The following is a 16308-nucleotide window of genomic DNA, read 5'->3' on the forward strand; positions in this document are numbered from 1 at the left end:
CGCCCTGCTGTACCCCACGTGCTGTCCCTGCCTGTTCCCAGGGCCCTGTGGAGGCAGCTCCAGGCAGTAGCTGGGGGACACGCTTCTTGGTTGGTGGGTAGAGGGGAAAATGAGAGTAAAAATGCATTTCTTTTGCTGTCATCACGTTCCTGCTGTGTAGGGACTTCACACTTGAGCCTTTTGTTGCCCTTGGTACCCATGAGGTACCATGTTTCTTTAAGCGTGAGGTACTCATGAGTATTTTATAAAAAAACTCAGCTTTTCAGTTGAATATGGTCTTTCTGAAAGTCCACTTAGCCATGGCAGTACCGTTCTTAGAAGTCTGGAAATCAGTATTTTATTAGTCTTTCACCAGAGAGGGTTATTTCCCAGCATAAAGAAGAACTAAGTGTGCAGTGAGTTACTCTTCCTTGGGAAAGCAGCAGTGGCTCACCAGAGCTTTCTCCACAGGTGTCTGCAGATGGTTTGGTCTTTCCAATAGTTCCTCCTCTGGGAGGAAACTAAAAGCAGCAGGGAAGTAGCGTTCAAAACCCTTTCTTCAGCATAGCCCTTACCGAGCGCTGGCATTCCCATGACGGCTGTAATGCAATCATTAACTCATTGCTGTGCTGCTGGGAACAACGTTCTGAGCAGGACGGGCTCATTCTCGCATGGTGTTTGCTTTGCACCTGTCCCAGTCAGCCCAGATATAAACCCAGACTCACATCAGTTAGGGGCGCAGTAGTTTTCGTGATGCTGTGCTCTGGTTTTGCCATGGTGGCCATAACGCCTGTTTCCTTATGCTTTAATTTCTTCGAACTGTCATGGGTTCGGGTGCTGCAGTTATCATCTGGGGACGGGAAGCCTGCTAAGGCTCGTGGCCTTGGGGCTGGGAGCAGCGATATTCAGAACCACTAACCCGTTATGTCTCATCCACATGTGGGAGATCAGGCAAAAAGGGCTGCTTCTGTGAGCAGGAGAAGAGAAAGGTCTTGGAGGAGGTTGTCCTCTGGTATTTCTGCTTTCCATATATTGCCCAAACAGGAGGACGTTTCTTACCGGTCGCGGTTTGTCTCTAGGAGCACTCTTGTTGCAACTCAATAATGAAGCCCAGGGAAACTAATGTCACTTTAAGACAATCTTCCAAAAAGTAGCATTGGAGCCAAAGTAACCGTAAACATCAGAACAGGTTATTACTCTCCCATTCTTTGGATGTTTCTCTGTCTTGTTGTGCTAGAAGACTCTGTGTGCATAGCTTATGAACCCCTTTCAAACCCACAGTAAAACATAGAGTTAATTTGCCATGCTTTCAGCTTGGAAGATCAGTTGAGCTTTGTCCTTTTTGAGCACCTTTGTGTTTTGAGAAAGATTTTTTTTTTTTTTTTAAGGATCAGCAAGACCCTCAGTTCTCAGTAACATGTAACCCTGCTGATGTTGTATTCCCCAGCAGGGCTGCAAGTTTGATTGCCAGGAGAATGATTCACTCGGGCAAAGGAGAACAGTCCAACTCACCCGTAACTCTCAGCCCTGTGCAGTGAACAGATATCAATAATTTATACTTGGAAAAAGTTAGAGAACACGTGTGACTTTACCTTCCGACTTAACAGCTCTATCCAAAGTTTCTGCCCAAGCACTTTACAGAGTGGAATTAGGTGTTGTTTCCTGGGAGTTCCTCAGATACTTGATGCTAGGTCAGTCTCTCCTTCAGAAAATCATTTGGGAAAGTACAAATTCCAGTGGAAACTCCCAGAAATTTCCTTGGTTAGTTCTGCATTGGGACTAACAGTTCTCAGTCTCCTGGAGGTGATTTGAGAGCCCATCTTCATCCCAGTGATGCTTTAGCTTTTAAGCATGTCCCATTTTGGATATTTGGCTCCGAACTGCATTTCCCTGTGTTGTGGAGTGTCACAGACAGTAAGGGAAAAGGAATTACTGGCATATGCTGTGCAGACGGTGTGCATGCCTAAGGCGATACTGAATTCCGAGGGGGTTTCCTCTACCATATTGTAAAAGACTGTTGCTTCCCAACACTGTGCTTTCACACCCTTGCGATAAAATATGTGGAAATCCATAATACCAGAACTGGGGAGTGGGGTGGATGTTGTTGAACGGTTCGCAATAGGAAACCAGGGATTCATATCGAACATTCTTAGTGGTGTGAGAAAATCCCAGCCTGTTTCCAGTTGGAATTTGTCATTTGTCCTTAAATGTGTGACCAGAACTATGGTATTGTTGGGACATCAGGTTCCCCTGCTGCAAGCCGGGGAGATTGTCAGGGCGGCCCGGCTGTGAGTGGGGATGGCTTGCTTCGGGATGCTTTCAAAGGGTTAAAGACCTACACTGGGAGGTGGGAGAGGAGGAATATTCCAGTCAGTGACTAGTAGGAGCCGTTTCATTCATTTCAGCTTTAGGTGCAGAAGTGCTGGGGACGTTGTTTTTGCTCTCTCACTGCGGGAAGCAGTAGCAGTGGAGCCAAGGCTTGCAGCAGGAACGCTTACTGGAAATGTTTACATGTTACTTAATACCTTGACATGCATTATTCAACTAGGGTAATGTCAACTGGGGTGGAGCAGGGAGGAATGGCTGTGCGGAGGAATTTGTTTGCTCCCTGTGGAATATTTTCCTGAGCACAGCTACCTTCTTTGGCAATGAGGTACATTCCAGGAATGAAAAAAAAATGCTCTTTGGCCACATTTTTATGAACTGCTGGAATGCGTCTCTTGCAGAGGTGATCTAACCTTGTCCAGATGGCCTGCCCTTCTCCGAGCAGGAATATCCTGTTGGTCTGTCTTCTGTAGAGCCCCCTGAGAGCCCTCCGAGCAGGAGCTCTCCACACTGGATGGTGGAGCCGTTTAAACGGTTGTACGTTTCGGTGGGAATGAAACCCCACTTTCCGCCTCAGAGGCGTGCGCAGCGAGTGCTCTCTGGGAGCAAAGCACTTGATCCTGTGCTTCACTTTCCCTGATGTGCCTGAACTGCAGCCAGATGGGCTGCGTGTTGACAAAAAGGCAAGAGGAGTTTGTCTGCTCAGATCAGCAACATCACAGTGATACAGCGAGGGAGATGGGAATGAAGAACAGACACGGAAGCGTGAAGTTAAGCAGGCATCTCTCTGCTTCCCTCTGTGTTTACTTAGTGTCTACACAGACAATAATTTCGTGATTCACCTGCTGAATGATTTGTTTCGCTGACAGGGCTGTGATAGAGACTTGGCAGTGTTTGTATGGTTGTTGGATCTAAAGGCGATGAGTCACACGAATGAAGCTTTCAGCCTTGTTGTGATAGATTGCCTGGCAGAGCGGGTAAAACACACACCTAGTTTGGTTTGGTTAATCAATACCTGGAAGCGTTGTTGTAAAAAGAGATTAAGCACAAAGCCTGGAGTTTCCAAAATATTTAAGCGGGTTTAATTTGTTAGTTTGGGAAGTCATAATAATAATGTACTTTTCCTCTCATGCCGCAACAATCTTGCTGTTGTTATTGGTGGCGCCCAGCCAGATTTAGTTCACAACTGAGGGCTAAAAATGAAGATGATACATAAGTATCTCAAAGAAACCGTATAAAATGTAATTCCTAGAAATAACATGAGTCTTCCTGATTCAGGATGACTGGACTGTCTAGCAACAATAGGCTGTGCAGAGTATTGCTGCAAATGATGTGCTGGCCCCTCAGGAGCGTCCCCACAATCTCTCCTGCATTGCTTGTGCAGTGGCCGTGTGAACGCCTCGTGTTGCGCTGTTCTGAGAGGTGTCTGAGGGTTGGTTTTAATGAGGGTAGGACTCATGGCTTCTGATCATGGGAAGTTAAATCAGAAGAGCGAGAAGAAAGTGTTTCTGTTTCCAGCAGAGCAGTGAATATTCCTGGTTCTCACTGAGCTCACTGTGTCTTCATGACTCTGTTTGCACTGATCTTAGCGCAGAAGAAACATTGATATGATCAGATGCTCATAAATTAATATTAGAGAGGTTTCTAGACACTCGAGACATCCTTAATAAGAGGTGAGACATCTATAAATGCCTTTTATATTTTTGTTAGTCGTTTTAAAATTAGAAGCTCATAAGCAGCGTTAAACTGCATTCACCAAAGGGAAGAAGTTCAAATCTGAAATTTTAAGTAGGGATTCAAAAGAATAGAACAGTCCGTTTGTGATTAAGAATTGATATTTCGAGGAATGATGTTGCATGTCCTATTTGCTGTTTTTCTTCTGCTTATTGATTTTTAAAATTCAGCTTTTGCAGCTTGCCCTGAGGTGTCTGTATAGATAGGTCCACATGTACTGGCTTTCTAGTGGTGTGTGACATCAATGGGATTCCAGCGATCGTGGGTTTCCGTGGGCTAGGGAAATAGTAACACAGTAGCAGTGTTTTATGGTGGCAGTAGTATAACATAGGTGCTTTTATCTCTTTCTTTGGTTCACACGTGGCACACAATTTGTGTGAGATAAAGAAAGATTTGGGTTTGAGCAAGTCTGTCATGATTTGCAAATGGCACATGCCCAAATTCAGCAGTAATGATCACTGTGCACTGCAGGTAAGTAAACATCTTGGGCTCATCGGGTAACTACATCAGTGCCATTTAGGGGCTAAAGGCTCCTTGTTTTCTCTCTTATGGCAGCTCTACACAAAATCAAGCCTTGCTAACCCTGACTTAAATAATTGTGAATGGACACTGGGCTTCTTTCTCTGAGCAAACTTGACAAAACATCAGTTGAAAGTCTTCTGCAAGGCCAAATTCAGAAATAAGATAGTGTATTTCACTTCCAGAGCCATTAAAAAGTGGGACAGACTCAGTAGTATTCGTGATCATTATTAATTTTCACAGGTTTTACATTTGTTCTGTTATCAGAGTAGCCTTAACAAAAAGGCCAGCTAGAACATAAATATGCAGAGAAGGTGGAAGAAATACAAGTTCTTTAAACTATTTGTGTGCCATTTCCCGTAATGAATCTTTTCCTAGTCTTTGCCTCTGGCTGGGAATAGTAATATGCCATTAACCCAAGAGATGTAAAATATGCTGTGCAGTGCTTGGAGTCAGAAACTCTTCCAGTAAGGAAGAAAAGCTATTTTATTGCTTTTTCAATTGCTGGACAGTTGAATCCTAGCATTTTAGTTGAATTGTAGCATCCTGCTAGCATTTTAGCAAAATGGAACTGCTAAGGTAATTTGGAAGCCCTGATGTTTGATTTTCATAATTAGCACATTGCAGAGATGAGCTGGTAATATAGCTGCATGGAGGCAGGTACAGCGGCTGTTACACTTGAAGTGCTGTCTAACACATTACAACGTGCTGGACATTGAAGCCTATTTTTAGTAAAAGAATAAATAAGCCAGCTGTGCCCTACTTTTTGTCAAAATGTGTCATGGGATCTTTATATTTGATTAGAAAAGTCAGCAGAAGTAACACAAGGGAACTCAGTGTCTCATCTAAGAAGTGGCAATTCTAACAATCCCGTGCTGCTTTTTATTACAAAAATGTGTTAATATTGGGCATGAGGTCAGGCCCATGAAGTGAGCAGAGGAGACAACAGCTGGTGGGAGACTTACTTGCCTGTGTGCTGTGTGAAGTTGCATGTGGAAAGATTCTAATAGGCACTAGCTATTCAAGATGCTTTTGATGGAAGAAGTTGTTTTGTATAGATGAATGGAACTATTTTTGCAAACTCTGTGTTAGGGCACTGGAAAAATGAGAAACAACGTAGAGATACATAAAGGATGAACATAGCAACAAAGTCAGATGGCTGCTTCAGGATGCTGTTGATGTTTGTAAAGGCCTCGCTCTTCCTAACTCTGAGTGGTTCTGTTGTGCTTTGCTGGCTGCTGTAATACCCGCTGTGATCCGCATACCTCATGACAAGCTGTCTTGTGAAGTGTGGCCATACCCAGAAACTTCTGCTTACCCTGAACGCCTGCAAAAAATGAGCAACCACATGGACATTTGCAATAGTACAGAATCGGTGATAACAAAGTACTTTCAACCATTTTCTCTACAGAGAAGCGGTATAAAAAATTGCTGCTTTATTACAACAGAACTGGCATAAATTGATCAAGAATGGCAGCAATTAAAAGTATTTGCTTAAGAGCTCCTAGTCATGGAGACTCTGATTTGGAAGCAATCTGATGATGTGCCTTCTTGGTGTGGATTCACAGGGTAGGGTAGGAGGCTTCTGCTCCCAGCTCTTGCTGGTGCACCCGCAGCCTCCATACAGAGGGGCTCTCCCATTCCCCGGTGCACTGCGAGAAGCAGTTGTGCTCTGTGGGCTCACAAGCCAAGCTGGTGCTCCAGAGGAGACCTTTGGTGGGTTAAGGCCTCTCAACAGCTTGGACCTGCTGGTGCCTGCCAGCTGACACTGCTCGCCTGAGCAGGGAAAAGGGGAAGGAGCTGAGCCCCCTCACTGACCGCAGAGCTCTGCCTGCGCTGACGGAGAGTCAGCCGACGTGCTGGTACTTCTGGTGCGTTACAGCGGCCGGAGGAGGTCAGGGAGGTCAAGGAATTGGCCCTCAGTTTCAAGTGGTTTTACGTCATTTAAGTTAGGGTTAAATTCAGTGGGGAGAACAGAAGCGTGAAGTGCCAGGCTGCTGAACGCTTGGCTATCCGTGCTGCTGGCTGTTGGAGGTGCTGCTGTAGATAGCAGTGGTTTGCCTCTCTGGCTCCTCTACACCAGCTCAAAGTTCTCACAGAACTTTTCCACTGAATTTTGCACATATTAAATAGCTTGGTTTAGCAAAGCACTGCTAAAAGCTGTTTGTTCTTGCTGCGGGCTGTAGCTTCATTAGCCAGATTCAGCATCCGTTTTGTCTGACATCTGCATTTGTAGTCTGGTACCGAATGTCACTCAGTCCATTATTTGCTGCTGCCTCCCCCTTCACCCGAGTCAGTGCGAGAAACAAAGAGCAGCTTATTATAGACACACACACTGGTGCGAGCGCAGGAAGAGACCAACATACTGCACAGAACACCTCTGAGGGAATGTAACGCTTACAACATTGAGCTCTCGAGTCCCGCTCGTTCTCACTGTGCCCCTGGCACTCTGCAGGTGCTCCCTGCGAGGAACAGCCCTGGCCAGCTGGGTTGCAGGCTGGGCTAACATCTGCAGGGCTGGGGAAGGGCCAGTCCTGCAGGCCAGCTTTTAGCTATCAGTGGAGGCTGTTCCAGGGTTGTGCTATGCACACACCATTCCTTCTCTACCCTGTCATCTAGTTGTGTTGTAGTGCTTTAACCTGGTACATGTAATGTGTACAATTAGTGAACTACTCCTAACATGCAAAATTCCTCTTAACATGTCCTTTTTAGGAGATTAAATATGGACTTCAGCAGTTAAACCTGGTTCTTGTGATTTCCTTTTTCTAAACACAAGGCTTAAAACTGTCCTACCAAAATTATTCACTTGCTTATTAACAGCTCTTACATTTCAGTGACCAGCGCTGGATTCTGTCCCCTAAGTGGTACCAACCCACTACCTTAGGCAACAGGGAACAGTTTTTCCAGTATGAATGAAGGAAGGACTTGCAATGGGGGCTGAAAGTTCTGTTAGTTCCAGAAAGCTTTTTTGGAATGTTACCACTCCAACTGGCTTTTCTTTAGTGACTCCTGAGGACTCTGTCACGTTACTTTTCACATGCAAGATGTTCTAAAGCCTTTTATTTGGATGACAGTAGGCAGCGCACTGACAGAGTGACCGTTATTCTCTCTACCATCGGTCACACAGTTTTGAATATAACTTTGGGGGTTTTTTTTAAGTAAAAGAAATACTGATGAGATTCTCCTGTTGTTTTGTATTTACCACAGAACATTCCTGTGCATTAACCACCTGGCACTGATTGGGTTTGTAGATGTTGCCGTTGTATCACAGTACCAGTTTTGTAATAAACTGTTTCTAAGCATCTCCTGCCCAATATTCAGCTGGATCATTGTCTTTTGGATTTACTAACTTGAATTGTTTTCAGACCAGCTTTTTCTACCTTAGGCCAAGCATCCTTCCTGTGGCACTTCCACCTGCGTTCTCTTTCCCGGTGTCCAGGTTTGCTGTGATGTCTGCAGGTATGCAGACAACTTGTGTGTTAGTTCCTTTCTTCTGATTGCTGGGGGGCATTGAGCTAAGATAGTGTAAACCCAGAATGCTGAAAAAGACACATTTTCCAGTGACCGGGAATGTGCCCTAGGTGTACAGCTGTTTCACATGCAAAGACATGACTCAGATCCAGCCTTTTTAGACAAACCCCTTTTGTTATCCTGAGAACACATGTAACAATAGCCTGGGGGGAGAATAATAGAACAATTGTTGTTTTGTGAAGGGGGGTGGGAGGAGAATCTAGAGAAAAGGAAGTTGAAAATTAAAATTATATTTAAAGTCTGGGTTGTTTTTTCCCCCCCCGCCACATAGAGTATCAAAACATTTCTTTAAGAGGTTTCAAGACAAGTTCCTTATCGATGTTGTGTACACTGTCCATTGCAACTCCATGTGTGACAAGAATGTGAATATCATACAAGTTGATGAACTATAATCTGAAATATGTGGATAACTACAGATTGAGATCTCCTGACTCACACTGCCAAATAATAATGTTGTATTTGAAGGCATTAAAACACAAAATGGAAAGGAAATTTGAAATCGGGGATTATGACCACACACAAAAAAGGCTGTGTGAGCAGATTTCATTGAAGTCTTTTCAGAAATATAGCAGGAGTTGTCTCTACAAGACAGTTTTTGAGCACTTTGGGCTGTATGCATGACAGAAACTTCAAGGCATCATTATTCAGTTGAAAAGATGTCATTGCAGTAACCAGGTTTGGAGTTTCTAGATTGTAGCCTCTGCTCAGTCTAGTAAATCACTCCCATCGTAGTTGACTTACACTTTACTGCACTGGATCCTATAGGACAACCGTCTAATGGTGCAAAATCTAGAGTAAACAGCTCTTTTCTAAAAACCCATTATCTAGCCCTTCCAGGCACAAACCCATTTGTCATCAGTGAGGCCAACTGACGAGCCAAGATTGGAATATCTAGGCCGAGACAATCTGGAATACTTAATGTCAAAACTGCAAGTATTTGAATGGTTTGAAAATTCACACATCTGGGACTTCTTGCACTACTGGCTTTCATCAGTACATTGTTTTTCAGAAATATATTTCAGTAGCAATGTAAATGTAAACAAAAGAGACATGTGGCTCAGTGCGCTGAGCTAAGGTTCGTTACACAGGACATGATGACAGAGATTATGCCGCTTTGTGTGATGGGTGCGCTCACCTGAAAAACTGGTAACTTTCATTTGAAATCTTTTGACTTATTTCTTTTCCAGGAAGAAGGGAAGTCAAGTGAAGTTACCACACTCCTGCGGTATGAAGCAGCAGCATGACGTGCAGAAACAACGCCTGCAGTACTGAGTGGCCCTAAAAGAACTGGCTGAAAGCAGGAGGGGGAACTGTTAATTGATAGACGCAACAAACGGGCCGTGGAGGTAACCGGCACACGGTAGGCAAGGCTTCCCATTAACTTCTGCCCTTCCACTGAGATTTGCTGGGATGTTGCATTGCACGCTCGCTGTTTGTTTGCTGAAATAAGTTGGAAGATGATTTTCCAGAAATTTCCAGTCAATCCGTGGTTTATTTGTTTGAAACAAAAAACTAAATATCCCTTAGATGTTTTCTGATCCAAGTTTAATGAGTTTAATACTGTGAGAATCGGTGAGTAAAGTTGACAAGGAAGTAAATGCATCCTTCTATTTTCAAGACTGGAATAACTGGAAAAATGAACAGACAAAAATAGACGAGACTAATAACACAGCACAATTATTAGCATAGGGATGTTAAAATATGCATACTAGGATCATCCTGTTTGTGATTGTGGACGAGGATGATGTGCTGTGCCTCTCCCTGTTTCCATTCCAGGCAGCAGGAATGTTGCCCCTGATTTCAGTGGGTGGGGACTGGGCTGGCTGGGCAGAAACTGCCTTATTACTGGTTACGTTCTACCTTGGTTTGGTTTCATTGCCTCTTGTTAGCCTTAGAAACCCACCGACTGGCACTGGCTTTGGTGCGATTGCTCCCAGCAGCTCAGCACCCGGGTTCTCACAGTGCCAGCGTGGGGCAGGTGTCACCGGCAGGGCGGTGATGGCTGGAACAAGGGCAGGGTGTCCTTTGGGAACCCCTTCCCTTGAGAAGGGGAAGGGAGTAGGGAAAGGGGTTGGAGAGCAAGCCTTGTGAGAGGCGGCTGGGGGACCTGGGGCTGTTTAGCCTGGAGAAAAGGAGGCTGGGGGGAGACGTCATCGCTGTCTACAGCTGCCTGAGAGGAGGTTGTGGCGAGGCAGGTGTCGGTTTCTTCTCCCAGGTAGAGAGGGAGTGGATTCTGCCCCTCTTTTCCTCTCTTGTAAGACCCCTCCTGGAATATTGTGTCTAGTTCTGGAATCCTCAACGTAAGAAGGAGATGGAGCTGTTGGAACGGGCCCAGAGGAGAGCTGTGAATTCGACCCGAGGGCTGGAGCACCTCTCATCCGAGGCCAGGCTGACAGGGCTGGGGCTGTTCAGCCTGGAGAAGAGAAGGCTGCAGGGAGGCCTTAGAGCAGCTTCCAGTGCTGAAAGGGGCCCCAGGAAAGCTGGGGAAGGACTTTTTACAGGTGGGATGGAGTGATAGAACAAGCGAGAATGTCTTTCAATTGGAAGAGAGAAGATTTACAGTAGCCATTGGGTGACCCCGGGCAGCCCGGCCCGGCGCGGGAGGGGTCGGGGGGGGGCGTCGCCTCAGAGGGGCGTGGCCCGCGCGGGGCGGGTCCGTCTCGCGCCACTGGCGGGGGCGCGCGGCCGGGCGGCCGCGCGCCCCCGCCAGTGGCGCGAGACGGACCCGCCCCGCGCGGGAGGCGCCGCGATCGGAGCGGGAGCCGCGCGGACAGGTGGGTGCCGGGCGCGGCGCTGCCCCCGGCCCGCTGCCCCGCGGGGTCTCGGTGCCGTCTCCGCCGCGCTCGCTCGGCGCCCGGCGACCCGTGGTTCTTCCCCTCCGACCCCCTCGGCCGCCCTAAGCGCCGTCGGGGGCGCTCGGCGCTCCCCACGTCCGGCTCGGCTCCAGAGCGGCTTTCCGCGGTGCAGGGGCGGAGCCCGCTCCCGTGCTCCGGGGTGAGTCCCCGCGGGTCCCGGGGGGGCGCCGAAAGAGAAACGGAGACCTTCCGCGGCTTGTGCGGCTCGCGGCCCCGGGCGGGGGCCCCGCGGCAGCCGGAACGCTCACGGGCTTTGCCACAAGTTTCTCCTTTTACAGATGTTTCTTTGGCACCAGATGCGCTGTTGAGCGCTCGTTCGGAGTTGGCAGCTGTAGCCAAAGGAAATGCTACGTGCTGCCCGAGGCAGTGCTGCTGCCACCCTGAGCAGCTCCAGAGTAGGAGAAGTCTGGCTGGAAACTGCCTGGAGGAGAGGGACCTGGGGGGGTTGGTTGAACATGAGCCAGCAGGGGCCCAGGTGGCCAAGAAGGCCAATGGCATCTTGGCTTGGATCAGACACGGCGTGACCAGCAGGGCCAGGGAGGTTCTTCTCCCTCTGGACTCGGCACTGGGGAGACCGCTCCTCGAATCCTGTGTTCAGTTGTGGGCCCCTCACCACAAGAAGGATGTTGAGGCTCTGGAGCGAGTCCAGAGAAGAGCAACAAAGCTGGTGAGGGGGCTGGAGAACAGGCCTTATGAGGAACGGCTGAGAGAGCTGGGGGTGTTTAGCCTGGAGAAGAGGAGGCTGAGGGGAGACCTCATTGCTCTCTCCAACTCCCTGAGAGGAGGTTGTGGAGAGGAGGGAGCTGGGCTCTTCTCCCAAGGGTCAGGGGACAGGACGAGAGGGAATGGCCTCAAGCTCCGCCAGGGGAGGTTCAGACTAGATGTCAGAAAGAAGTTTTTCACAGAAAGGGTTTGCAAAGGTTAATTCAAAGGAGAAATTAAACTTCATAACGTGCTTGCTTTCAGTGAAATTATGTATAAGGAATTATTGAATATCCGTATGATTGTCAGAGAGTTGTGAAGTCTGGTGGAGTGCATCAGGGTGGCCAGGGAGTCCAGCACCGGGTGACTTGGAAACTTTGTCTGCTAAGCTTCAGTTCAGACTGATGATGGTTTTCCAAGCTTTGGAATTTTGAAGCCAGCAAACAGTGCTTTTTGGAAGAGTGAGGGAAAGAAAAGGTTTATGCAATTAAAATTCTTGGGTAACTTTTTTTTTTTTCCCCAGCCTTTTTAAAAATCTGTCGGGTTTTCGGTGATATCAAGAATGTTTTGTTGTGGATTGATGAGGAAACATGTTTGGGTGGGGTTTCAGCCTGGAATTAATGGCTTTTAAAAATCTTTTTTAAAGGAACTTCCTCCATACATGGTTTTACAATATTTTTGTTGGTGCCTATTTAAATATCTCCTTTTCTTAAATAAAAATCACTTCCGCTAAGTCAGGTTTCACTTCCTTGGAATATCTGATGTCATAAATTTGCTAGTTCTCCAATTGTCTATAGACTTTTGGCAGAACTCCAGATTCTGGAGTAGGAAAGGCTTAAAAACAAATAACCTGTCTGTGGTTCTTGGGCTGTTGTAAAGGGAGAGCGTGCCCTGCCTCCTTTCCGTGATTGCACTGCTGCACTTCTCCTTTCCCCTCCCTGGAAGTGAGTGGCGAGTCAGTAGGCTTGTGAAATGCTCCACACTTGTTTTTAAGTTTGCATCTGTCTGCAATACTCTCTGTTTCGCAAATGTGAGATTTAACAACAGAGTCCCACACAAATACCAGCTGTCAGAGTGCGGTCCACATGAGGAGATGCAGGAAAAATAGGAACTGGGATTATTTGGGAGCTGGGTGGAAATGCAGCTAGTGTTGTGGCTGTTTAAGCTAGAAAGCTGGTGTTGTATTTCAGTGACCAGAGGCAGGGAGCTGAAGCAGCTCTAGTGCTTTTTCCAAGATCTGGAGATAACAGCTGGAAACTTGGCCCTTGGTGTTCCCTCCAAGCTGCCACCAGCTGACTTATCTGAAAACAAATAGGTGGGGGAACGTGACGATACATTTTATGCGAAGTCCAGGGACTGTTTCGGTTTGAGGTGCTTTCTGGCTTGCCATGCCGGGCAGCAGCAGACTCTGAAGTTGTGAAGCTGGTCATCCTATGAGAGCGGGCAGGAGGGAACTATCTGAAATAAGCATTGCTTAAGACTGTGTTTGCTCGTTTGTTTTTTTTTTTAGGAGATACGTGTTCATAGTCAAACTGATACCCTTGGAGTATTGACAGCCGGGGGATACCTAGTGCATCTCAAATCTCAATTGATTAGCCTCAGAATATGAGCACTTTGAATCACAGATGGCTAAAAAAATTCAGTACTAGTGTCTGAATGCATTGAACTATTTGTTTTGCAGCAGTGCTTTTAGTCTGCGCTATCACTCACCATGTGAAAGTTTTGGTGTGTTTTGTTTTGATAACCAGGTCTGTTGGCAAAAAAATCATTAGCATTGTGATAGGTTTTTAAAATTAATGTTTAGAAATCACAGCAGTAACTTGTAAGCAGTTGGTTTTGTGGTGGATTGTTAAAGTATATTCATACGGTCCAGAGTTAAGAGCAAGTAACGCAGTGGTGGATCTGTCAAACCCACAAATGGGGGCTCTGCAGGGTGAAATCTGCCTGTGTCTGTGTAACGCCTGGAGTGCCAGTTAGTTCATGTGCAAGGGTGTGTTACGGTCTGTTGGATTGACAGGGTAAATCTTTATATCTCAGCCTCTGGTGGAAATAAATTCAGGAATGTGGCTCTAATATATTTACATATATTAGAGTGGCAGTGAGGCTCTCCTCTGCAAACACTGGGGGATGTGTAGCTGCCAAAATAATTGAATTTACATACTGGCTTCAGGAGATAAAAGAGACAAAAAGTGACACTGATGTGTCAAAAAAAAAGCCTCCTTTGGGACAGGATTGGAGCAATCATACTGTCTCCCACTGATAATTGAGAGTGGGGTGGTGCACACTGGTTATTTGTTTGGATTTTGACAGTGTTAAGTAGCCAAATGTTAATCACTGGCGTGATTAAAACACAGGACCCAGGCTGTCCTCAGGTAATGTCTTTACTACTTCTGCTTCCTGGCGTTGCTGTTGACCATGGGGGTAAAAATGCCCCAGATCGTTTTCAGGTGGGTTAAAAATATGGGAGGAGGAAGAGGGGCATCTGAGAGAATTTATTCAGTTTCTCACCTTACTTGCTCATGATTTAAAATTGTGAATTAGTTGAACTCAGGAGTAATTTTGTGTCTTTGGAGCTAGACCAACCTATATAGGAATAATTGTGTTTACTTTAAAAGGAGCGTAAGAATTACTAGTGCTATAAGTTTTCTCTTGATACAAAATATACTTTGCTACTCAGCCTACTTTTGTTTCTTCTAAAACTGCAGAACTTGTGTATTTTTATTAAGTAGTGTTGCATTAAATTTTCACTATGAAACTGAATTGTAAAGGGTGCTCTTCTGTTTCCAGAATATCTTGCTAGTACTTGAAATAGCTATGCTGATTTTTGGAATGCCCATGTGAATTTTGCATCAAAAGATCTCAAAAGAACTCCCTTGGAGACATGAGTGTGTAGCCTTATGCTTCTGTAACTTAACTCAATGTGTTGCTGTAATGCTGAGCAGTTTTACTTCCCGTGTTAAGTTAATAAATGATCGCCAGGTTTTTTTTTTTCTTCTTCCTGTTTTTTTTTAACAGAAAGTGTGAACAAGCAAGAACTTGAGTTCCTTAGGGCAGGGCTGGAGCAGATTGACCTGGTGGGGTTGATCTGCCTCTGAAAACCCGGTACTGCCAAGACATCACAGAAAACTATGAATATTGCACATAAAATACCTATGCAAAGACACTCACTCTGAAACTATGGTAGTTGAATAGGCAATGTGTGCCCTGAATGGAAAAAAATCTGTGATATAGATTTGGGTTTTGTGCCTGTATGTGATGGCATCTTTCCTCTTTGTGTGAGTTTACTTGTACAGGGGGAGGAGGTGACAGCCCTGTGATTCTTGATTTCATTTTATGACACTGCAGTAGTCGGTGTTATTCTCTTTACTGTCTTTTGAATTTCACTTCTAGGGCCTGTCAAAGGCTTAAACTTCTTTTCACAATGTTCTTCTGAAGCTTTTTGTTCTTTGATTTCTTGTATCCAGAGCAGAAAGCAGAGGCCTTTGTTCGTGTGTTAATTTGGAACTGATGAACATTTTTGAGTGGTGTGGAGTCCTTTAGGAGCTTGCACTGTTTGCTCTCGTCCAGGGTCGCTCCTGTCCTCCCCTTGCCCCCAGGCACCATATAGCCACTGGACTGGAAACAAAACTTGAGGGAGGTTTCAGAGATGAGGCAGATGATGTAAGGTTTGAGTTCGCATCAGCTGGCAGCATGTGCGCAATAGCTTGTTTGGAGAGTGGAGGCAGATAAATAGTTTAGTGGAAGTCATGGGAGGGTTTGTGGTTTGTGTTGTCAGTTCACAAGAATTAATAAGGGTATGAGTGTGTCTTTGGTTGTGTGATACAGTATTGTCGTGAAACATTTGCTGGCTTTCAGTGCTTCTGGCAGTCCTTTTGTCTGAAAGCACAGAAGGTGTCTTTAACAAAGCAATGAAATGTTTAAAAAATAAGCATAAGAATAGTCAGTCGGTTATGAATGCTCTTGTGTGGAATGTGCAACAGCGGGCGTTCTGTCCATCGACCTGACAGTGTAAGAGGCTCACGGTCTGGCTGTCGAGTGGTTTTGTGACAGATTTAATGCAGAAGAATTAAGCTTGTGTGCAGCTACAGAGAAGTAGAAGCAGTTTAAAAACCCAGAGTAGGTAGATGGTTTGGAGAGTGTAGAAAGTCTCTAGAAAACAGAGTAACCGGTAACATCTGTAGTACTTGAGGTTCTTGTGGTATCGTAGCTATCTGTTCAACAATACCTTTTAAATCTTTTGTAAATAAGGTACTTGAGAGATTTTGCTGTTGTTGCATCATTTTATTTTCTAGAAAAGAAAGGTGGTATTTTGAAATATGCTGTAATTTTCAGTTAACCGTTTGATGTCCGTGAGTGCAGAACGTTAGTAACAGAAGAATACAAGGCGTGCCTGATTTCAAAAACTGATTACATTTGCATCACACAGATAACTCCCCCAGAGGCTGCTCCCAGGTCCTGCAGTGTGACACAAACGCGCCTGTGCACAGTCCAGAGCCAGGCAGAAACCATCACTGTTGTCAGTAGAAACTCAAAAGCTAAGTACAAAGCTGATATAGTAGAAAGAAGCTCATAAAATGTTACTTAAAAATTACATTGGCGTTGTATCCCCTTCCTGATTGGTTTTGCACCTGGGTGTTTCAGTGCTTGAGGGTTACTGGCAGCA

The 16308-nt window shown here is 45.8% G+C and overlaps 1 protein-coding gene across 1 annotated transcript in view; it reads left to right on the forward strand.

Annotated features, from left to right (window-relative positions):
* Positions 1-16308, forward strand: part of PIK3CB (phosphatidylinositol-4,5-bisphosphate 3-kinase catalytic subunit beta) — an 85499-nt gene that overhangs the window by 8944 nt on the left and 60247 nt on the right. Inside the window, exon 2 of the mRNA XM_069865401.1 lies at positions 9276-9448. The gene's annotated coding sequence lies outside the window, so the exon portion shown is untranslated. The remainder of the gene's footprint in view (positions 1-9275; positions 9449-16308) is intronic.

The sequence above is a fragment of the Phaenicophaeus curvirostris genome, chromosome 10 (assembly GCF_032191515.1).
Source record: "Phaenicophaeus curvirostris isolate KB17595 chromosome 10, BPBGC_Pcur_1.0, whole genome shotgun sequence".
In the NCBI taxonomy this organism is placed as follows: Eukaryota; Metazoa; Chordata; class Aves; order Cuculiformes; family Cuculidae; genus Phaenicophaeus; species Phaenicophaeus curvirostris.